General features: G+C 41.8%; 1 long non-coding RNA gene across 1 annotated transcript in view; it reads left to right on the forward strand.

The window, feature by feature from the left end:
- Positions 1–25,396, forward strand: part of LOC132209496 (uncharacterized) — a 156,430-nt gene that overhangs the window by 44,891 nt on the left and 86,143 nt on the right. The gene's annotated exons all lie outside the window — the stretch shown is intronic.

The raw sequence follows: 25,396 nt of genomic DNA on the forward strand, positions 1-25,396 counted from the left end.
GTAGGTTGACCCACAATGTCCATAAGGAGGAAATTCCAGGATATTGACCTAGCAAAACAGTGATATATTTTCAAGTTAGAATGGCTTGGGGGCGATGCTTGCAGCTGGTGATGTTCCCAGAGATCTGCTGCCCTTGGAAGTGGAAGTGGTTGAGTGTTTGGAAAGTGCTGTCGAAAGAGCCTTGGTGAGTTTCTGTATTGCATCTTAAAGATAGTACACATTGCCACTACTGAGTGTCAGCAGTGGTAGGAGTGGATGTGGTGCCAATCAAATGGATTGCATTGTCCTGGATGATGTCAAGCTTCTTGAGTGTCCTTGGAGCTGCACCCATTCACACAAGTGAGAGTGCTGATTTGTGCCTTGTAATAGTGCATAGGCTTTTGGGGGGTGGGGGTGGGGTGTGGTTAGGAGATGTGTTACACACTGCAGTATTCCTAGCCTCTGACCAGCTCTTGTACTTCTCTGGTGAGTCCAGTTGAGCTTTTGGTCATTGGTAACCCAAAGGAGGTTGATAGTGGGGGATTCAGTGATGGTAAAACCATTGAATGTCAAGGGATGGGTTTAAGTGACTCTTATTTAAGATGGTCATTGCTTAGAATTTCTGTGGTGCATAGATTAGCTTGATCATAGCGATCATCTACTTCAATGTCTTTGTCTTTTTCCCCACATTATTCCTGTATTCTTTTAAGGCATTCCTATTTTGAAATATGCAAATCTCAGCTTTAAACGTTTTGAATAGCTGAGCTTCCACAGCATTGTAGGTAAGGAATTTCAAAAATTCATAACTCTCTTAGTAACAAGGTTTCTCCTCATTGTGGTCCTAAGTGGCTTTCCCTTATTTTGAAATTGTGATTTGGTAGTGCAGAACTTAATTATTACCGAAAAAAGCAGATTTTGTTGAAAATTTTCATTTGTACTCATTGTCACAATGTGAAACAACACCAATTCAAGGGATAACCAACATTCATACTGAATGTGAGAAGAATACTGATGAGTTGGCAAAGTGGATTCAGATTGATCAGGAAGTTGCCATGGAGAATGCAATAATTAATGATGACTGACAGTTTAACGGTTGGGCTTTGTTTAAATTTTGAATAAAGGCTGGTTAACCCTGATTTATTTGGGAATTGTCCTGAGTGATGAACCAGTGAATGACTATTTTGTTGAGCTGAAATTGTCCCACAGTCCAAAGATGTGCAGGGTAGGTGGATTGGCCATGGTAAATTGCCCATAGTGTTCAGGGATGTGTAGATTAGGTGGGTTATAGGGAAATGGGTCTAGGTGGGATGCTCTGATGTTCGGTGTGGACTTGTTGGGCTGAAGGGTTTGTTTCCACACTGTAGGGATTCAATTGCAATGCATGTACATGTTCTTTCTGTCTCCCAGGCCCTTTTATTTGCAAGTAGACTCCAGTTGTCAGAAGTCCCTTTGTATACCTGCACTTTGTAAACATTTACCATTTAAGAAGTACTCTGCACATCTAATCCTCCTACCAATATGGATAATCTTACATTTTTCCACAATACATTCTATTACTATGTTCTTGTCCAATCAATAAGTCTATCCAAATTCTCTTGAAGATTCTGTGCATCTGCCGCACAGCACATATTCCAAATTAGATTTGTGTCATCTGTGAATTTTGAAATATTACATTTGGTCCCCACAAACAAATCATTGGTATGTATCATGAATAGTTTGTGCTGATTCTTGTGGTACAGCAAAATTACAGCATGCCAACGTGAGAATGGCTGATTTATTCATATGTTTGTTTTCCATCCATTAGTCAACTATTAATCTATGTCACTGCGTTACCTGATGACCCAAGTAGCTTAATTCTTCTGAACAACATCATGTGAGGGACTTTATCAAGAGACTTCTGAAAATCCAAATATGCTAATCCACCAATTGATTTTGTTAGTAACATCCTCAAAAAATCTCCAACAGGTTTGTCAGTTCACAGATGTATTATAATCATGAATATGATCATATCTAACTTGCTGTTGACGTTAAGTCACTGTGACTGAATGTTGCATGACATACAACTGTCTGATATTTACTTCAGTCACTGGATAGCTGGGAATTTCCCTTTGTTCATCCCCAGTGGCCGGGGTACTGAGAATCTGCCAATTTCCAAATCCTCTCCCTGCCCACTGTGAATAAATGTTAGAGGTTCAGTGTTTAAAAATCAGGATTGTCCATTTAAAATGGAGGTGAGTCGTCTTTTTCTTTCCTGATGGTTGAGTCTTTGAAACTCTCTTCTCAAAAAAAAGATCAAAGCAGAAGCCTTGCGTATAAATTTTAAAGCAAAGGTAGGTAGATTCTTGTTAAGCCAGGGTGAAAGGTTTTCAGGGGAAGGGGGAAACTGCAGGATTGAAAATAAAATCAGATCAGCCATGATCTTATTGAAGGGGATTCAAGAAGCTGAATAGCCTTCTCCTGGTCCTAATTTTTATGCTTGTATGTTATCACTTGATCTCCATCTTTTCTTTTTCTATCTTCTCTTCTGCTAGGAGAGAAAGGAATCTGCATGCGAGCATAATGACATATTTATCTAATACGTGGAGAACATTTATTAGTGATGACTGTAGGATGGGTATTGTCATGAATAAGGTCAAGTGCGAGTAGGAGTGATAGAATAGACACCTGTAAGAAAGTGCATAACAGAAGGGAAAATTGCACTTTTGAGGTAAGGGTTTGAGGATTGGTGTACTGAATTTGTCCTGAGAAGACACTGCGAAGGAATAGGAGCAACATGCGCGTTAGGTTGTAGGTGAAATGCTGTCCCCTTTCATGCCTTTGTTCCTTCACCAAACACCTTCTTAAATTGGGCTCAGTAAGCTTCCAATGATGGCTTCTTCTGTGGCATCTTCTTGATTTCCCAAATAGGTTTCTTCCTCCTTTTTGGTGTGGAAGGAGTTGAAAGGGTAGAGATTTTGGGGTCTCACAGCTGCAATAGTATATGCAGGAAGGCACCTGGGAAGTTGGGCAGAGCCTTTGAACGCCTCCCTTCCATTTCTGATTGCCTCTCTTCCTTCCAACTTCAGCTCCTTTAACTTGTGAATTTGGATTGTGCTTTTAAACATCAGAGTTCAGATCACATTGTATATTAGATTGACATACCTGACAACACTGGTTATGCAGAAATAAAACTAAATTCAAATTGAACTGCTGTGTTAAAAAAAATCATTGCAATATGTTTAACTGATTTTCAGATTTCCTAAACGACGATTCGCTCCCAACACGAACTCTAAAGTGAGGAAAAAAAAATCTTGAATTTATGTTGTCTCAATATCTCAGGAGTGATTTACAGCAAATGAGGCAATTTTGAATTTCAGCCAATGTGTACACAGCAATCTCCCATGAGCAATTAATCTTACTGTCTTGATCATCTTTTACCATAATGTTGATTGAGGGAGAAATATTGTTCAGGACAATGAGTATTCCAATGCTCTTTTTTCAAGTCGTGCCAGGAGATCTTTTACAACAACCTGAGAAGGAAGTCAAAGCTTAATGTCTGATTCAAAGACAGCGCCCTGACAGTGCAACTCTCATGCCCACCACACTGGCCTTGCTTCTTATTTCCAAGTCCTGCAGTGAGACTTGAACCTAAAAACTTCCGACTCAGGTGCAATGACTATAGCTTGCACATAACTGCCTGGTGGGTAATACTTCTGACCCGGCAGCTCTGTTGGACCACCTGTATATCATGAAATAGTGTGATCAGGGTCTCTGTCATTTCAACCATTATTTGCTACAAAATCCTATGATGCATTTCAAATCAGACTGAGTGAATACTACCAACCTATCAAGCACCTTAATTTTGTCAACTTTTATCCACCAATTTCTCCAAGTGATCTCTGGTATTACGATGTTGGCCACTATCCACTTTTGTGAAGACAAAATCTAGGCACTCATTTAATACCTCAGTTATAGCATCTGCCCTCACAAGAGATTTATCCTTCTCACCCCTGATGGCCTCCACTTCCACTCTCTTTTCAAAGTTTATACATTAGACAATACTTTGAACTCCCTATTATGGTTCTGACTAATCTTACATCATGCTGTCTCTTTATCTTCTTTCATTTTCAGTTCTCCTTTTCACTCTGCATTCTGCTTGATTCCCTCCTCAATAATAACTTGACTACTTAACATGAGTCTCCATGATCTGTTTAATTTTTATCTCATTACCTTTAATCCTCCAGGGAGCTATGGGTTTGGCTTTTTCTCTCTGGGAAGGCTTTTAGTCTCCGTCAAAACAATATTCTTTCTTGAAGGCTCATTTACTGTTTGCTGGCAATTTTTGTTTAATTCTATTTGGTCAGACACCTTGCAATTTTACTTTAACTAGCTCACTTCCTGTACATGTTTGATTGTTTCATGGCCCTTTGTATAAACTCAAAGTCTAATGATATCATGAACACTGTATCCCCAGGGGTCTCTAACTGAACCATGTTCCACTTTTCAACTTCAAATGCAATTGGTCTTGTATCTGTGAATATGCAGTCTAAAGTAGCACATACTTAGCACTTCATTAATGCATATTGCTATATTACTTCTGGGAGACATAAACGGTTTGGATTATTAAAGTCAGCATTACAGATATAATGGATGCTGAACTCAAATGCGCACTTCTTTTCAAATTAACACATGAGTATGCAATGAGCCTCATAGGATCTACCAGTCAGTGTTTGTATATATTTTCTGATCAACTAGGGTGGCACAGTGGTTCACACTGATGCCACACTGTGACAAGGACCTGGGTTTGACTCCAGCCTCAGCTGACTACCTGTCTGTGTGGAGTTTGTGCAGTCTCCCTGTGTCTATGTGGGTTTCCACCAGATCTCTAGTTTCCTCCCACAGTCCAAAAATGTGATTAAGTGATTTGATTGTTCGAAATTACCCATAATATTCAGGGATATCCAGGCCATGTGGATTAGTCATGAGAAATACAGAGATAAAGGGAAGGGGTGGGGGGAATGCTCTTTGGAGGGTTGGTTATGGACTCAGTGGGCCAAAAGACCTGCTTCCATACTCTAGGGGTACTATGATAACTTGTTGAGAAATTTTATTACATGTTTCTGGACCAGCTTGAACTTGATATACAATTCTAAAGGGGATTAACCAAATAGAAGTAGAAAGAATGTTTCCTCTTTAGGGGCATTTGAAATAAGAGATTATTGATTTAGAATAAGAGATAGTGATTCAAAACAGAGACGAGGAAAAAAGTTACTTCTCCCAAAGAATTGTGAATTTAATGGTTTCTGATTTAAAGGAACCCACAGAATCTACTATCCCAGAGTATGGTGGATGCCTGTACATTGAGTAAACTGAAGGAGGAGTGAGAGATTTTTAATTAGTAAAATAGTGAAGAGCTAAAGGAAATAATAGGAGGTTGGAGTTGAGACCAAGATGAGATCAACCATTAAAAAAATGCGCAACTGCTAGGATTGAGAAGCATAAGCAGAAATTGCTGGGAAAACTCAGCAGGTCAGGAGCCATCTGTGGACAGAAAGTAGTGTGAACGTTTGCACTCAGTAACCCTTCTTTAGAACTGGTTGTAGCTAGGAAAAGGTTGGTAGGAGAGAGGCGATGAGCAAACAATAGGTGCAGATGAAGCCTGGAGAGAGAGAGAGAAAATAACAATTGGACAAAAGAATGTGTCTCGAACAGCCAGGGAAAATCAATGCCTGCTAATTAGGACCATTGTCATCTGATAATGGGATGATTGTGGTTGGGGTCCATGTGATGATAAGTCCTGTGAATCAGGGTTGGGATAAGGACATGTGTGATGATGATCAGAGCCTAAAATGATTGAACTCTATATTGAATCCAATGTTAGGGACCCCAAACGGAAAATGAAATGCTGCTTTTGCAGCTTGCATTGAGTTTCACCGGAGCACTACAGCAAGCCTGAGACAGAGATGGTGGCAAGGGAACACACAAATGTATTGAAGTATATGAAGGACATATATCTCACCTCAACATCCACACACATACTAAACCTTTCCCTAGATACAATCATAGAGTTATAGAGTCATATAGTACATAAACAGGCCCTTTGACCTAGGTAGTTCCATTTGCCTTCATTTGACAAATATCTCTCTAAACTTTCCCTATCCATGTACCTGTCCAAATGTCTTTATAATTTTGTAATTGTACCTGCCTCTACCACTTCCTCTGGCAGCTCGTTCCACATAACCATCACCATCTGCGTTTTAAAAAAAGTTGCCCCTCATGTCCTGTTTAAATCTTTCCCCTCACACCTTATACTTCTTTGGAGAGGGTGCAGAGGAGGTTCACCAGGATGTTGCCTGGTATGGAGGGTGCTAGCTATGAAGAAAGGTTGAGTAATTAGGATTATTTTCATTAGAAAGACGGAGATTGAGGGGGGACCTAATTGAGGTCTACAGAATCATGAGGGGTATAGACAAGGTGGATAGCAAGAAGCTTTTTCCCAGAGTGGGGGACTCACTTACCAGGGGTCATGAGTTCAAAGTGAGAGGAGGAAGGTTTGTGGGAGATATGCGTGGAAAGTTCTTTACGCGGAGGGTGGTGAGTGCCTGGAACGCGTTGCCAGTAGGGATGGTAGACGCAGACACGATAGTGTCTTTTAAGATGTATGTCGACAGGTACGTGGATGGGCAGGGAGCAAAGGGATACAGACCCTTAGAAAATAGGTGACAGGTTTAGACAGAGGATCTCGATCGGCGCAGGCTTGGAGGGCTGAAGGGCATGTTCCTGTGCTGTCATTTTGTTTGTTGTTTGTTCTTTGTTCTTTATAGAACATAGAAAAGTACAGCACAGTACAGGCCCTTCGGCCCACGATGTTGTGCCGTGGAATAATCCTAATCCAAAAATAAAATAACCTAACCTACATTCCCCTCAATTCACTGCTGTCCATGTGCATGTCCAGCAATCGCTTAAGTGTCACTAATGACTCTGCTTCCACGACTAATAGAACATAGAACACATGCCCTTTAGTTTTGGACTACCCCACCCTGGGAAACAAATCATGGCTATGCCCTTCATGATCTTATAAACCTCTATAATGTCCCCCCTCAACCTCCTAGCATTCCAGCGAAAAGGTCCTAGCTCTCCTTATAACTCAATCCTTCTAGTCTCTAACATCCTTGTAAGTGTTTTTTATGCCCTATCCAGTTTAATAGCATGCTTCCTGTAGCAGGGTGACCAAAATCGTACACAGCACTCCAAATGTGGGCTCACCAATGTCTTGTACAGCTGTATCATAAATTCTGAAGAAGGGTCACTGCACCTGAAATGTTAACTCGGCTTTTTTTTTCCATCGATGCTGCCAGATCTGCTTAGTTTTCCCAGTAATTTTTGTTTTTATTGATGAGGCCAACCTTAATCATCTATATAGTGATTGTAATGCGGTCAGATAAGTAGACCTCACAGAATGAGTTCCCTGATTAAGACTGTTAATCTGGTCCAATCAAGGAGCCCTCACTGACAGATAAGATCAGTAGATTCAGACGTTCTGTCACCCTGACAGGAGGCTTTGAGGCAGCTGGATCAGAGTCGATGACTTTCCATGTGTAACTAACAAGTGACTTGGTGATAGGATACCGGCCTCTGGAATTATTTTAGAGACAACAAGTGCAAAACGCGCTCCTGAAGAAATTCACTCACAACATCCATGTTTGAGTTGGGATAAACATTTCTGACATCACACCATTATTTGGGAAGCTTGACTCTTGATCCTGCTGTCAAAGACTGTGGCCAGTGGAAATACTGCTTCATTTTTTGGGGCAAATGACATTGGGACAGAAGAAAAGCAACAGTAATTCACCTGATAGCTTGTGGGCTTGCAGCTTTTTTGGTTATAGAACATAGAACATAGAACATAGAACAGTACAGCACAGAACAGGCCCTTCAGCCCACAATGTTGTGCCGACCATTGATCCTCATGTATGCACCCTCAAATTTCTGTGACCATATACATGTCCAGCAGTCTCTTAAATGACCCCAATGACCTTGCTTCCACAACTGCTGCTGGCAACGCATTCCATGCTCTCACAACTCTCTGCGTAAAGAACCTGCCTCTGACATCCCCTCTATACTTTCCACCAACCAGTTTAAAACTATGACCCCTCGTGCTAGCCATTTCTGCCCTGGGAAATAGTCTCTGGCTATCAACTCTATCTATGCCTCTCATTATCTTGTATACCTCAATTAGGTCCCCTCTCCTCCTCCTTTTCTCCAATGAAAAGAGACCGAGCTCAGTCAACCTCTCTTCATAAGATAAGCCCTCCAGTCCAGGCAGCATCCTGGTAAACCTCCTCTGAACCCTCTCCAAAGCATCCACATCTTTCCTATAATAGGGCGCCCAGAACTGGACGCAGTATTCCAAGTGCGGTCTAACCAAAGTTTAATAGAGCTGCAACAAGATCTCACGACTCGTAAACTCAATCCCCCTGTTAATGAAAGCCAAAACACCATATGCTTTCTTAACAACCCTGTCCACTTGGGTGGCCATTTTAAGGGATCTATGTATCTGTACACCAAGATCCCTCTGTTCCTCCACGCTGCCAAGAATCCTATCCTTAATCCTGTACTCAGCTTTTAACCACTAGACAATAAAACCTTTCAAAAATTGACAGATATAGTTAAGGAATTTTATAACTGCAAGTCTCTCTAAATCTGAGATGCTGTTTTTTTAACTCAACAATTCAAGTACTTAGATGACTCTTCATTAGAGCTGATATGAAGTGTGGACCTGGCAGAATTTATGCTACATTTGGAGATGGGGTGGGGTGTAGAGTGCTAGGGGAGAAAGGATGTTGATAGTTCAGATTAAGCAATCAGAATGTGAGAATGGCAGAACAATGGTGTGTCTAACTGCCAGACTTGAAAGAACACAACTCCACTGGGCTAGGGTTAGAGGAGAGAGGAAATGGTGACATAGAATGTAATAAGTAAAGCTAAAAGGGAAGGAAATGAATGGGAGTTGGTTCACAATTTGAAGGTGTTGAACCCAATACTAAGTCCAGAATGTTGTAAACTGCCTATTCTGAAGAAGGGATGCTGTTCCTCCTGTTTGCGATGTGATTGACGGGAGCACTGCAGCACGTTGAAGACAGACATGTGAGCATGTGAGCAGGGCGTTATGTTAAGATGGCTGGCTATGGGAATCGGGGTCGTGCTTGTGCCCAAACCAGAAGTGTTCTGCAAAACATCCACCTGGTGTGCATTTAGTTTCTCCAATTTACAGTAGGCCACTTTGAGTGCAGCGAATACAACACACAAAATTGGGGGAGGTACAGGTGAAATGCTGCTTTACCTAGAAAGACTATTTAGGCTCTTGGATAGTGAGAAAGGACATGAAGGGGCAGGTGTTGCACCTTCTGTGGTTGCATGGGAAGTGCGGTTTGGTGTTAGTGGCTGATTGAATGGATGAGGTTCTCGTAGAGGAAACAGTCCCTGCAAAATGCAAACAGGGGAGGAAGGAGAATACATTTGGTGGTAGCATTCTGCTGGAGTTGTCTGAAATGGTGGAGAATGAACGTTTGAATTTGGAGGCTGGTGGGATGAAAAGTAAGGACAAGTGGAATCCAATCACACTGTTCTGAGTGAAGGGCAAAAGCATGGGTGATAAGTCAGATGTGGTTGAGGACCCTGTCAAACACAGTGGATGGGAAGCCAAGGTTATGGAAGAAGGAAGCCGTATCAGAAGCACTGCTTTGGAAGGTGGAATTTTCTGAATAGATGTGACTTAGGCGAAGGAACTGGGAAAATGAAATGGAATCCTTGCAGGACATGGGGTGAGAAGAGATGTAGTGAAGGTAGCTATGTGTGTCAATGACTTCATAGTGGATGTCAGGGGATAGTTTATTTTCCACATGGAGCCAGAAAGATCAAGGAGAGGAACGGAAATGTTGAAAATGGATAAAGTGAAAGTTGTAGAAGAGTAGAAATTAGAGACAATGTGAACAAATTTTTCAAGTTCCTGGCTGGGGAATGAAGCGGAATTCAAACAGTCATCGTTGTACTGGAGAAAGAGTTATGGGAGGGGTCCAGTGTAGGACTGGAATGAACTATTAAGAGGCAGGCATAACTGGGACTCATGTGGTTGCCCATTGCCATTCCTTTGATTAGACATAAGTGAGATGAATTAAAGGAGAAATTGTTCAGTGAGACAAAAAATTCAGCCAAGAAGAGAAGAGTGGTGGTGGATGGGGATTATTCAGGCCTTTGGTTGAGGAAGAAGTTGAGAGCTCTGAAACCATTCTGGTGGGGAATAGAGGGATTGGACAGCCATGATGAACAGGAGGCAGTTAGGGCCAGGGAATTGGAAATTGTCAATAAGGTGGAGGGCATCAGAGGAATTATGGATAGAAGTGGGCAGGGTCTGGACAAGTGGAGAGAGGATGGAGTCAAGGTAGTAAGAAATGAACTCACTGGGGCTGGAACAGGCTAATATGATTGGCCTACCAGGGCAGTCTGGCTCGTAGATTTTATGAAGCAGGCTGTCCTATAGAGTGGGGGGTGGTAGGTGGTGCAAATCTCTGGACGTAGGTTCAGATGACTTGCAAAGGCATGTGACTTTAGTTTCATCCTTAATTTCGTATGTGAGATTAATGATGTAACCATGCAAAAGGACTTACTAGCTGAAGTCCAACTGGACTTCAAACAGGCACTACAACTGGCTTTGACATTGAAAATATGCAAGTGGAACATATGAGTTCCAGGGTATTCTGATAGAAGGAGATATCTGACTGAGTTTGGGGAACACCACTTGAGTGAATGCAATTGCATAGCCTCACTCAGGACATATCCTTTAGAGATGGACTCTAGGTTAGTCAACAGCAAAGCCCCAAAATAAAGCCAAGTTTCAGTCAAACAATTTAAATTTTCTTCAGGATCCAGCCAGCAAACCATTGTAGTTCCTGCTTGTATGTGGACTTGAGATATCAAAAGAGTCCCACCAAACCTAAACTGAGTAAGAGAACTCACAGGCCAGTATCCAGGACAGTGCACCCCCTGGAAGGTCCACCTACATCTGGTTTGGAACAGTTGGGTTGCTTAGCAAAATCCAAATCCGAACCAGTCAAAATAAATGCCTTGTTTTAGAGTAGATTTCCTTCAATGTGGAAACAGGCCCTTTGGCCCAACAAGTCCACATTGCCCCTTGAAGCATCCCACCCAGACCCATCATCCTGTAACCCACACAGCCCTGAACACTCTGGGCAATTTAGCATGGCCAATCCACCTAGCCTGCACATCTTTGGACAGTGGGAGGAAACCGGAGCACCCAGAGGAAACAGACACGGGGAGAATGTGCAAACTCCACACAGTTGCCCGTGGCTGGAATCGAACCTGGGTCCCTGGTGCTGTGAGGCTGCAGTGCTAACCACTGAGCCACCGTGCCTCCTTGTTAAATGTGTATCTGGTTTTAATGGAGGTCAGTATCAGCATGGTCATTTCAGTGATTGTAGACCCAGCCTTTAACAAAATTTGATTTGGACTCAAATCCTTAAATTTGCACAAGACTTCAGATAGACTGAGAATCCTTATCGGGGAACCGTTACAGATTAAAGGTACAACTTTGGTTATACTTTCTTATGAGAAGTAGCTGATAGTAGTGAAAGGCTCAGGCACAATTTTGATGGGGCAAAATTGTTTGAGGAAGATTCACCTGGATTGGCTCAACATTTTTCAATTAGAAATGGCTGCTGGTGAGAAGTCTTAAATAAATACCCAGAATGTTTTTGGAAAGTCCTAGGGACTATCAAAGGAGTCAAAGCCACCTTACATGTTGACCAGGAAGCAATTCCACAATTCTGCAAGGCCTACAAGTGCCATTTGTCTTATAGACAAAAGTAGAGGCAGAAATCAGAAGGCTGAAAAGTGAAGGAATCATTGACCATAGATAACACGGTGTGAAGCTGGATGAACACAGCAGGCCAAGCAGCATCAGAGGAGCAGGAAAGTTGATGTTTCAGGTCGAAGTTCTTCTTCAGAAATGTATTCTTCAGTTTTCTGAACAACCTGAAACGTTAACTTTCCTGCTCCTGTGATGCTGCTTGGCCTGCTGTGTTCATCCAGCTTCACATCGTATTATCTCAGATTCTCCAGCATCAGCAGTTCATACTATCTCTGAATCATTGACCATACCAATTTTTCAGAATTAGCAGCACTGATTTTGTGGATTGTGAAGCCCGATGTGGTGGTTTACCATTGTGTGGATTTTAAACAAATGATAAACTGATTTTTGCAGCTGGATAAATATCCAATGCCTCACTTAGAGGAATTAGGTGCAAAGCTGATGGGGTGCTGTCCTTCACAACACTAGACATGAGCCATACATACTTGCAATTGTCGTTAGATGTGGATTCTAAGAAGTATGCCACAATTAATACCCATATGGGTTTGTACCAATGTATGAGATTGCCGTTTGGGGTATCATCAGCCTGTGCAATTTTCAGCGGATGATGGAGAACATTTACACCAAATAACCATTTATTCATGTTGCGGATAATTGGGAAGACTAATAAGGAGGACTCAGAGAACTTAGACATATTCCTTAGACATTTGTCCCAGGTGGGCGTATGCCTTAGAAGGGAAAAATGTGTGTTCCAGACACCCCCAGTGATCTATTTGGGCTACAGAGCTGCCAAGATTGGGTTACACCTGTTGGAAGATAATGTGAGGGTGATCATAGGTGTCCTGGATCCCACATCAGTACCAGAGCTCAGGGCAGGTAGATTATTATGGAAAATTCATACAAAACCAGGTCTCCATCCTGGCACCTTTGCATCACCTCCTAAAAATGGGTCAGCGTAGGAAGTAGTCATTTAGCTAAGCCATAGCTTTCAAGGAAATGTAGAAACAGTTATTATTCTCTAAGGTGTTGGCATGCTATCATCCGAAGTGAGACCTGGTATTAACATGTGATGCCTCCCCATAAGGCACCGGGGTAGTATTAGGTCATAGGTGGCCCAGTGAGCAGGAATACCCAATAGCGTATGCATTGTGGACTTCAGCTAATGCAGGTAGAGAAGGAAGGCTTTGGTGGTCATATTTGAAGCCAGGAAGTTCCACTGATACCTTTAAGGATGTAAACACAAATCCATGCTAGGTCTACTTAAAGAGGACACGGCAATGCCACCCATAGCCTCGGGCTGAGTTCAGCAGCCGGCTCTAAGTCTAAGCACATATAATTACAAGTTGGAACACCATCCAGGAGGCTAAGTAATGAAAGTAGATTCACATCGAGACACCTCCCACTGGCAGATACACCACTGGTACCACCACTAGAGGAGTCTGTAATTTTATCATCAGACTTACAGTCGCAGCTGATGATATCAGACTTTGGATGCAGAGGATCTGGTCCTGATAAAATTTAAAATGCTGGTGAGGACAATCAAAGAGCTGTCACAACCAGAATTGAAACTTTTCTGGACCCAGAAAGACCACATCACAGGAGAGGGTGGTAAATTATTAAAGGAAACAAAAGTGATTGTCTCGAGCAAAGGTCACTTCCAGATACTGGCTGAAATCCACTATCGTTATCCAAGGGTTTCCAAAATGATGATGTCGGTGAGAAAGTATGTCTAGTAGCCAGGATTGGATGCAGACATTGAGATTGGGTCCTCACATTGTGAGGCAGCAGTACTAACCACTGTGCCACCCCAATTCTTGGATCACTAGATTTCTGAATCCAATTCTGAACCCTAATATTAATTGGGATTGTCATTAGTGTAAGGGGTTTAGAGGAGGGAGATTTTGTGAAATATGTACGGGAAAGTATTTTTATAGAAATATGTAGATGGTTCCTGCAAGGAGCAATGCTGGACCTAATTATGGGGAATGAGGATGGACAAGTGCTCAAGGTGGCAATGGGGGAGCGTTTCAGTGATACTGACCACATCATCACATGTTTTAGATTTGTTATGGAAAAAGAGAAAGATGATCTGCAAAAGAGTGTTTCAAACTGCGGCCTGGCAGTTTTTATCAAAACAAAGCATCCAAAGTCTGATATCATCAGCTGTGACTGTAAGTCTGTTGATAAAATTACAGACTCCTCTAGTGGTGGCCAGAATTGACTGGGCAAATCTAGTGCAGAGCAGTCAGAGATGTTCAAAAGGTCCCTGGAGGGAGTACAGACCTAACATCTTCCCTTTATGGTGAAATACAGGCTCAACAAGCCCAGAGAACCACAGATGTCTGAAAAGAGAAGTATAAAGCAGGTACAAAGGGAGCAACATGTGTGAGCCCAGAGGAGTACAGAAGAGTATACAAGAAAGCATTTAAAAGAGAAAAGAGGGAATGAAAAGATGCTGGTGTGCAAGTTTAGGGAGCGTTTCAAGATATTCTATAAGTATATCATGGAAGAGAATATCCATGGAAAGAGTAAGCCATATTAGGGACCAATGTGTACATAAATCCACAGGATGTTGGTAGAATGTTAAGTGAGGAGTTGACCATTGTCTTTTCTCTAGAGAAGGAGGATTCAAATATAGAAGTCAAGAAAAGGTACTTGAGCAGATTGATATCAAAAGCAAGGAGGCATTGGAGATTTTGCTTAATTTAAAAGTGAACAAATTCCCAGATCTAAATGAGTTATATCTCAAGTTGCTGTGGGAGAAAAGGAAGGAAATTACAAACTTTGTGGATGACACAATGACTGTGTGGTAGAAGTGAGTAGGAGGGTGTTATCTTTCAGGAGGATATAAACAAATTGGTCAAATGGGCATTTCAGTGGCAGAAGAAACTTAACCCTGATAAACATGAGGTGGTGCACTTTAGAAGGAGGAATAAGACAGGGGAGGACTGAAAGAAAGGCAAGACACTAGGAAGCTCAAGAACTGAATGATTCAGGAATACTTATCTGCAGGTCATTGAAGGTGGCAGGGCAGGTTAAAAGGCTGAATAAGAAGGATTTGAGATGCTTGCCTTTATCAGTTGTGATATACACTACAAGAGCAGGGAGGTCATGTTGGAGCTGTACAGAACTTAGGCCACAGCTGGAATACTGTGTGCAGATCTAGTCATCATGCTATAAGTAGAATATGATTGCTCTGGAGAAAGTGCAAATGCAATTCACCAGGATGCTGCCTGGGATATAATATTTCAGTTATGAGGAGAAATTGTTTTCTTTGGAGCAGAGAATGTTGAAGAGGAACTTGATAAAGTTGTATTAGATAATAAGGGAATGGGCAAGGTGAATGGAAAGCAGATATTCTCCTTACTTAAAGGGTTAATAACAAATTTTCACCCAGAGGGAGGAATGCACTGCCTGGGAGGGTGGCTGTGGTGGGAAGCCTTGGAACCTTTGAAAAGTACTTGGATGAGAGCTTGAAGAATCGTAACACTCCAGATCATGGGTCTAGTGGGAGAAAGTAGGACTTCTGTAGGTAATAGTATATTTTTGATGGTACAGACCCGATAGGCCGAAGGCCCTCTTCTATTCTGTATTATCCTATGATTCTATGAACATGGACAATTTCGCTGCATTGAGGGGCATTCCTGAACCACATGAAGTTTTTGTCAGTTGACTCTTGCAAATTTCTGGGAAGGTCTTGGCAATTGATGGCTGCCAATATGCCCCACTGATGATCTTATGAAAGTACCAATGCTCAACAAAGGAAACATAAGTTGGGAGGATATGTAACTGTTTGATCAAAGATTCAAAACCGACATGAGGGGGAGAATGGCCCCATTTGGTGTTGCAAATCTCAGTGCTTCATATTTCTGAGCCAACATCAGTATCTGTGCTGATATGCTGGTTAAGATCAGCTTATTCAAAATAGTCTGAAGACTCTACCTGGGACCTTTATATTCTGTGTATTCATTCAATTGTCAGTGAAATTATTGGTATTGCTCTTTAATATCTTGGCTGCATCCAAAAATTCTGACATTCAGTAATAACAATATTCCGGCATAAAGCTTGCTTTCAAATTAGTTATCTTTAGCCTCATCAATGACCCAGCAGTCAAATATAAACCATGTATGTACTACAAATCAATCCACAACAATGGAAGGATAAAGGAGTCATGTTTGTGCCTTCCTCTACTGAGTTTTTAACAGTTGTGCTGTGTTCTTACTCTGACAGTTTTATTTTCCCAATGAATATTTAGCCGAGAAATAACAATTTTATAGCTATCAAGGTTTTAACTGACCGCTTATAATGTCATTACCAATATGTGAACACGCAATTGAATTTTTCCTGAACTTGTGATACATCTTCCCTACTGTTCACACTGGGAGCTATCAATGGTATAGCAGAGTCAATAATCGCATCCAACAGCTTCAAGCCATGCGAAGCAGGTAGCGAAAGCTCAAATAACACACCAGGGACAAGCTCAGCTGTGAATTTCCTACAGATTACAAGAAATCTTATCCTTGAAATGCTTTGGATGCACTGAGGAAACCTTAAGGAAATAAGGAAGAAACAGGATTGTTGAACAATGAGATCAATACTCCAATCAAGTCATGGAAGAGCTTGGCTTCTGCCTCACTGAAAGGCAAAGGCTCATGCAGGAAGACACTAAACACATTGAGAGGCTTCATGCTGAACACAGAGGTGAAATTGAGGCATCAGAAGGAGTAGGTAATCCTTTAAACAACTTATTCACCCAACCCTTCAACCAATAACTGCCCCACATGTAGCGGGGTGGGGGGGCATGTAGTGCATTACTGATTAAAGAGAATAGCTTCATAAGAGAGGACATCTTTGAAGGTGCGTTCATCAAAACCGCATGAGTAGAACTCAGGAGAATGAAAGGTGTAATAACTATGATGATTATTATATTAGGCATCATAATAGCCAGTGCGAGGTAGAGGAAACAGATATGTAGGCAGATCATGGAAAGATGTTAAAGCAACAGGTTGTTATAGTGGGTGATTTAACTTCCCCATCATTGGCTGGGACTCCCTTAGTGCTCAGGGCTTAGAATCAGAGAATATGGAATTATAGAAGAAGGGCATTCGACCCATCATGCCCTTACCAGCTCCCAAAAGAGCTACCCACCTAGTTTCACTCTTCAGCCCTAAATCCATAGCCCTCTAAATTCATCACTTTCAAATGTATAATCTGCTCTATTTTGAAACAGCCTGCGGAATCTGCCTCCACTGCTCTGCTAAGCAGCACACTCCAAAGCCTAACAATGCTCTGAGCAAAGGTTTCTCCTCATCTCATTCCTAGCTCTATTTCTGACAAAAATTTCTGTCGACAGCTCTGCAATTTGCTCCCTTACCTCTCTCAGCAATCTAGGATGCATCCCACCCAGGCCTGGCAACATCTCTACTTGGAGTGCTGCCAGCCTTGTTAGCACCTCTTCATTACCTATCACGACACTGCTTAGTTGCTCAACACCCTCATTGTCAACTGGGCTATTGTCACCATTTTCTGATTTGATAAAGACAGGAGTAAAGCACTCATTTAGAATCTCTGCCATACCCTTTGCTGCTCCTTTGCAACAAAAGTGTTAGTCACATTCAGGAAGCTTTCTTGAAATAATAGTCCAACTAGAGAAGGGACTATATTAAACATTGTATTGCCGAATAAGCCAGGCATTTGAAGTTTCAGTGGGAAAGCATTTTGGAGATAGTGGTCATAATTCTGTAAGTGTTAACATAATTTTGGATAAGGATAAGGCTGGTTCTTGGGCGAAAATAGTAAACTGAGGGAAGGCTAATTTTTTTTTCTGAAGAAGGGTCCCAACCCATCAGCGTTCCTGCTCCTCTGATGCTGCCTGGCCTGCTGTATTCATCCAGCTCTACACCTTGTTATCTCAGATTCTTCAGCATCGGCAGTTCCTACTATCTCTGGAAGGCTAATTAGAACAGTATAAGGCAAGAACTGGAGAAATCAGATTTGGGGTGGCTGTTTGAGTGTAAATCGACATCTGACATGTGGGAGTATTGATCTGGGTTCAATACTAGCCTTGGGCGACTGGCTGTGTGGAGTTTGCATTTGACCAAGTATCGCATCAAGGATCCCTAGCAAGACAGGAATCAATACAAATCAAGGTAAAATTCTCTGTTGGTTTGAGTCATACCTAACGTAAAGGAAGATGGTGTGGCTATTGGAGGTCAGCTTCAGCATATCTTTGCTGGATTTCCTCAAGGTAGCATTTTAGGCCAAACCATCTTCAGCTGCTTCATCGATGACCTTCCCTCCATTGTAAGTTCAGAAGTATGAATGTTCACCAGTGATTGAACAATGTTCAGTATCATTCATAGACTTCTTCAGTAGCTGAGGAGCCATGTTCAAATGCACCAAGACCTGGACAATGTATGGAGATAATGGCAACTGCAGATGCTGGAGAATCCAAGATAACAAAGTGCGGGCCTGGATGAACACAGCAGGCCAAGCAGCATCTTAGGAGCACAAAAGCTGATGTTTCGGGCCTAGACCCTTCATCAGAAAAGGGGGATGGGGAGAGGACTCGGAAATAAATAGGGAGACAGGGGGAGGCGGACTGAGGATAGATAGAGGAGAAGATAGGTGCAGAGGAGAGTATGGGTGGGGAGGTAAGGAGGGGATAGGTCAGTCCGGGGAGGATGGACAGGCCAAGGGGGCGGGAAGAGGTTAGTAGGTGTTGGGTTGATAACTGGCAAATAGCATTCAAGTTCCAGACAATAGCCATCTCCAACAGAAAATCTAATCATTGTCCTTTGATATTAAATGATGTTATTATCATTTAATTCTCCACTATCAACATCTCGATATTATTGACCAGGAACTGAACCGTACCGGTTAGAAATTCAGTGGTTGCAAGAGCAGGCAGAGGCTAGGAATTCTGCAGTAAGTAACTCACCACATGTCTGCCCAAAGATTGTCTGAAACCTATGAGATACAAATCAGGTGCGTGATGGAATATTCCCCACTTGCCTCCAACAGGACATAAGAAGTTTGACATCATTCAGGGCATAGTTTCCTGCGCGATTGGCATCTCTACCATAACCTTCAACATTGACTCGCTTCAATACCAACAAAACAGTGGTAAGTGTGTATCGCCTGCCAGATGTACTGCATAATTTGCAAAGGCTCCTCTGACAGCACTTTCCAAGTTCCAACTTCTAACACCCAAAAGGACTGCAGCAGCAGATTCATGGGGGCACTACTACCTGAATGTTTCCTTCTGGATTACATGTCAATTTGACTTGGAACTATATCGCCAGTCCTTCACTGCCACTTGGTCAAAAGTCTATAATTCCCTTCCAAACAGTGCCGTTGATATCCCTACAGTCCAAGGGCTGTAGTGATTCAAGAAGGCAGGACAATTTGGAATAAGGAATAAATGCTGGCCAGTGACAGCCAATCCCATGAATAAATTACCAAAAGAGGAAGCTGCCATCAAACTGAATAGAAGGCTCAGGAGCTGAGTATCTGACCATAACTATTGATTGTAGTTGTCGTATTGTGCATTCAGCCTGCTTTTGTGTACTCACAAATCTTTTGAGATATATTTCCTTGATGTTAGCAAGAATGGAAATGATTCATTTTGCACAACACCTCTAGAACTTGGACCATGAAGATTCCCATGAAATTCTACCTGCAATCTATCAGACTAAAAGCAGCATGAGAGAATAGCCTTAGGAGTAGGAATTTTGCACAGGACAGTATTTTACTCTTTGAATGACATTTCAATCTGTTAGAAATTGTCAATTGTTGACATCATTAAAACGCTTCCTAAGCCTTTTATTCCATGAAGACAAATATTAGAAGCAATTACAAGTATAAATAATTATTTCTTAGTTGTAAGTATTATAAGTCAAAAGACAAAAACTAGTAAACATTTAATAACTAATACTCCAGCTTTAACTACTTTTTAAATATAAAATCTTCAGAAGCTTTGAACTGCTTTATCAGTTGGAAATGTCAGCAGACTGGTAAAGGGCAAGACATCAGGAATCAGTATAACGCTTCTGTTTGTGGCTGTTTAACTCAGTTGCTGCACTACCATGTCACATCTGAGTTTTCTGTTCAGCTACCATTAGCAGGCTTAATGCTGACTTACATGTGGAATCCGGCGTGGAATCTTCAGCTCCTGGATGTTCAACTTGGAGACAGGAAGGGCACTTAAATATCCGGGGTGGTGGCAGAGCCAAACTCTACTGCTTTCTCACTCTCCCAGACTTAAGTTCTTTGTGGAAAACCCATGATCAACTTTCCAATCCTTGTGACAACTCAGGATTTAAGTAGCCAATCTGATCTGATATGCCACTGCTGGAAATAAGGCGGTGGCAGAGGATCTGTAACCTCTAGTATGGGGGAATGGAGGGATTCCACAGTCCATAAGACCATAAGACATGGGAGCAGAAATTAAGCCATTCGGCCCATCGAGTCTGTTCAGCCATGCAATCATGGCTGACAAGTTCCTCAAATCCCATTCTCCCACTTTCTCCCTGCAACCCTTGATTCCCTTGATAATCAAGAATCTACCTACCTCAGACTTAAATGTATTCAATGACCTGGCCTCCAGCCTTCTGCGGCTGTGAATTCCATAGATTCACCACTCTCTGGCTGAAGAAGGTCCTCCTTATCTCTGTTCTAAAGGGTATTCCCTTTACTCAGTAACTTCACTCAGTAAGTCAGTAACTTGTATGTGAAACAACATATATCATGGCATTGAATACTGTTTCTAAATGTGTAGATACATTAAAATGGGGCTCTTAAAGAAAAAGTTGCATTGGAACTAGAGAGACAAAACATATCTTTCAGGCTAATTCAGAAGTCATTAGGAAGATATCATAACTGGTCAGTCAGAAACAGTATGTTTAACTTACTAGCTGTCCTGTGAATGCAGTATGGCATTATTCTGTGGTTGCATTGACTCTATAGAGCCTCACTGAGGGTCAACATGTTTGGGACATCAGGAACTTTGGCAAGTTTGTTTGATTTCCAATTAATGAGGAAAGGTCTGCAGCTGAAAAGCCTAAGAATTGGCTAAATAAAACTTTTCAAGATGAAAGTTTTTCAGACCGTAGATACAGAAACAATATTCTACCTGGTGTGTGGATCAATAATCCAGAGGTCAAACAGTTAAACTAATTGGCAAAAGATCTCAAAGAGAGATGAAGATATGATATTACTCTTAGAAATCTTATGGAATCTGGGACACGCCATTTGACAAATAAACCGATTCTGTAACTAAAATAATAACTTGAGGGTGTGGCAATTTTAAAAAAAAGAAAATAAAACAAAGAAATAGATACAAGAGCAGCAATGACAGGCAGCACTGTGGTCCAGTGGTCAGCACTGCGGTTCAGTGGTCAGCACTGCTGTCTCAAAGCCAGGAACCTGGGTTCAATTCCAACTTTGGGTGACTCTGTCTGAAGTTTGCACATTCTCCCTGTGTTTTCGTCAGTTTCTGCTGGATGCTCTGGTTTCCTCCCACAGTCCAAAGACATGCAGGTCAGGTGGATTGGCCATGCTAATTTGTCCATAGTGTCCAGGCATTTTCAGGTTTAAGTGGATTAGCCATGGTAATTGCAGGGCTAAGGGAATAGGGTAGGCTGTTTGTTTTGGATGCGATGCTCTTTGGAGGGTCAATGAAGATTCAATGGGTCAAAGATCTTCTTTCCTCACTGTAGGGATTCTATAATTCTACTCTTTCAAAGAAATAACACAAATGTGAGAGGCCAAACATCTTTCTGTATGGTTCAACATTTACTGGGGCATGTTCCACAAGTCAGTGGTAGTAGTTTTGGCCCACAGAATGATTCCTTTGATTAAAGGGAGAAAACTCATTACAGCCCCACCACCCTCTCCCACAAGTTATTCTCATTGACAAACTTGATTTCTTAATTCCATGAACTGTCTGGAATAGCCACAACTGCAGATACAGGTTTTCAATATTTTTTAACTGGAAAATATGGAGTGGAAGCTTTTAAGAAACCTATTCCTGTTGGCCAGGCTATTCACTAAAGAACTTGTTTCAAGTGGGAGGCCAATGCTAATCGTAAGAAGGTTTTAATGTGTATTGTGTCGTGAGACATGTACTGCGTATTGGGAAGATCTGCAGAATTTTTCTTCAATATAAATTGGCAATAAATGAACCTGCAATGTTCTTGATTTCAGAAACATATTGATCCTCAGTGAGGCTCTATAGAGTTATTGCAAACATAGAATACTGCCAACCTGCCTTCACAGGACAGCTAGTGAGTTAAACTTGCCATTTCTGACTGACCAGCTATGATGTCTTCTAATGATGTCTGAATTAACTTGAAAGACAGATATTGAGTCTCTAGTTTTAATGCAGTTTTCTATTTATAAATCCTATTTAATGCACGTACATCTCGATAGATAGGTGTCAATTATAAAGATTTCACCATCCAAATCTTTAAATGCAATTCTAAAGAGTTACATTTGTGTACATATATATAATATATAGAACATAGAACAATACAGCGCAGAACAGGCCCTTCAGCCCTCAATGTTGCACCGACCTGTGAACTAATCTAAGCCCTCCCCCAACACTATCCCATCATTATCCATATACTTATCTAAGGACTGTTTAAATGCCCCTAATGTGGGTGAGTTCACTACATTGGCAGGCAGGGCGTTCCACGCCCTTATCACTCTCTGAGTAAAGAACCTGCATCTGACATCCGTCTTAAATCTATCACCCCTCAATTTGTAGCTATGCCCCCTTGTACAAGCTGAAGTCATCATCCTCGGAAAAAGACTCTCACTGTCCACCCTATCTAATCCTCTGATCATCTTGTATGTCTCTATTAAATCCCCTCTTAGCCTCCTTCTCTCCAATGAGAACAAACCCAAGTCCCTCAGCCTTTCTTCATAGGGTCTGTGCTCCAGACCAGGCAACATCCTGGTAAATCTCCGCTGCACCTTCTCCAATGCTTCCACATCCTTCCTGTTATGGGGCGACCAGAACTGCACGCAATATTCCAAATGAGGCCGCACTAGTGTTTTGTACAGTTGCAGCATGACATCATGGCTCTGGAATTCAATCCCTCTACCAATAAAACCTAACACACCGTAAGCCTTCTTAACAGCCCTATCAACCTGGGTGGCAACTTTCAGGGATCTATGTACATGGACACCAAGATCCCACTGCACATCCACACTACCAAGAATCTTTCAATTGACCTGGTATTCTGCCTTCCTATTATTCCTCCCAAAGTGAATCACTTCACATTTATCCATATTAAACTCCATTTGCCACCTTTTGGCCCAATTCTACAGTTTACCCGAGTCTCTCTGCAACCTGTATTATAGTAAAACACTTAGCCACTTATTACTGCTGTGAGGGTATAAAATGATGTAAATAATTAGTGAAACAATTTGATCAGTACAATCAGGTAAAAACTCATTAAAATAAAGCCCTAAACAGTTTCTATTGTTGTGTAATTGTGCATCATTTGCCCACTACAGATCAATGCAAAGTCTTCCCACTAACATTATTAGAACAATTATTGATTTTTTTAAATGCAGGATTCTCATGGGTTACAGAATGCATTACAGTTAAACTGTAGTGTCTTTATTTAACATTGAAACAAGGAGCAGAAGTAGACCATTTGGCCCTTTGAGCTTCATTGTTCAGTAAGACGATGATTAATCTTCTATCTCAATCCCATATTCTTGCTTCCTCCCCTTTAGCCTTGATGCTTTTAAAATCTAAAAATGTATCTCTGCCTTTCTTGAATTGATTAGATGACTTGGTCTCCACGGTCTTCTGTGGTACAGAACTCACCAGGTTCACTACTTTTGAGTGAAGAAATGTTTCTTCATCTCAGCCCCAAATAGTCTACCCAATATCTAGACTCCTCAACAAGGGGAAACATTCTCCCTGCATCTAGTCTGTCTGGTCCTGTTATAATTTTATACATTTCAATAGTTGCCCTCTCATCCTTCTAACCTCTAGTTAGTACAGGTCCAGTCAAACCAATTCCTCCTCATAGGACAATCTTGCCAAGCCTGGTCACAGCTTGGTGAACCTCTGTTGCACTCCTGCTAATTAATGTCAATATGTTTAATTATTCACTTTCTAATACTTCATATGTTATAATTTCATCTCAGATTTTTATAAAGAGAAACTTAACCTGCCTGTGTATTAACTTCTCATTTGAAACAAAACCTGAACTATCTGGAAAATCTCAGAAGATTTGGCAGCATCTGTGGAGAGCAGAGTCAACGATTTGATCTGGAGATACTTCTTCAGAACTGATTGCAAGCTTGGAAAAGATTGGTGCGTATGCTGATGATGGTGGAATTTATAGCGGGGAACAGTAATCAATAGGTGAGGTTGGAGCTGAGACAGAGAGAACAGCAGTTGGGCAGACAAATGAATGGAAAATGGTGAGCTGGGGAGAAAGTAAAGCTTCTAATGGGGACCATCAGTGTGTGAAAATGGGTTGGTTTTGGTGAAAGCAGCCCCTGTGATGACAAAGCCAAGTGTGTGGGGTTGGGGTAAAGGCATGGGAGAAGGTGTTCAGGCGTTCAAATTATTGAACTTGATATTGAACCCTGAAGGCTGCAGGATTCCCAAACAGAAAGTGACATGCTGTTTTTCTGGCTTGTACTGAACTTCACAGGAACATCACAGCAAACCCTAGGCAGTGTTACCCAGGGAACATGGTGGTCTGTTCAAATGATAGGCACCCAGGTGCTCAGGGTAATTTTTGCTGGCAGAATTGAGGTGTTCTGCTAAGCAGTCATCCAGTCTGTGTTTCATCATATTATGACCACGTTATGAGCAGTAAATACAGTGGACTTGATTGAGTGAAGTGCACGTAAATTGCTGTTTTACCTGGAAGGTATATCTGGGGCCTTGGTTAGTGAGGAAGGTGGAGCTAAATGAGCATATGTAACATGTGAAGGTGCTGTGGGTGTGTGGGGACGTTGGGAGTGAAGGAGGAGTAAGTCATGGTATCGCAGAGGGAAGGTTGACAAGGGAGGGGAGGGGAATATGTATTTAATCATGGCATCACACAGGAGGTGATGGAAATGGCTGTTTATGATCCCTTGGATGTGAATACTGGTACGATAAAAAGTGAAGACCGGGGAGGCTGTCGGTGTTGTGGGAGGGAATAGAACAAGTGAGGACTAAAGTGTAGGAAATGGGTTGGATTTTGGCTAAGGCTCCTGTCGACCCTGGTAGTAGGGAATCCTTGTTTGAGGAAGAAGGTGGATATTTCCAGTGATCCCCTCCCCACCTATGAGACGTGGCATCGTTAGATCAGCTGCATTGGAGATAGAGAAACTGGGAGAATGCAATGGAGTCTTTACAGCAAGTGGGATTTGAGGATGCACAGTCCGCCTAACCATGGGAGTCGGTGAGATTCTAGGGCAAGGCTACTAGACCTGAAATGTTGACTCTGTTTTCTCTCCACAGATGCTGCCAGTCCTTCTGAGATCCTCCAGCTATTTTGGTTTTTGTTTAAAATATCCAGAAGCTGCAAT

The sequence above is a fragment of the Stegostoma tigrinum genome, chromosome 1 (genome assembly GCF_030684315.1).
Source record: "Stegostoma tigrinum isolate sSteTig4 chromosome 1, sSteTig4.hap1, whole genome shotgun sequence".
Lineage (NCBI taxonomy): Eukaryota > Metazoa > Chordata > Chondrichthyes > Orectolobiformes > Stegostomatidae > Stegostoma > Stegostoma tigrinum.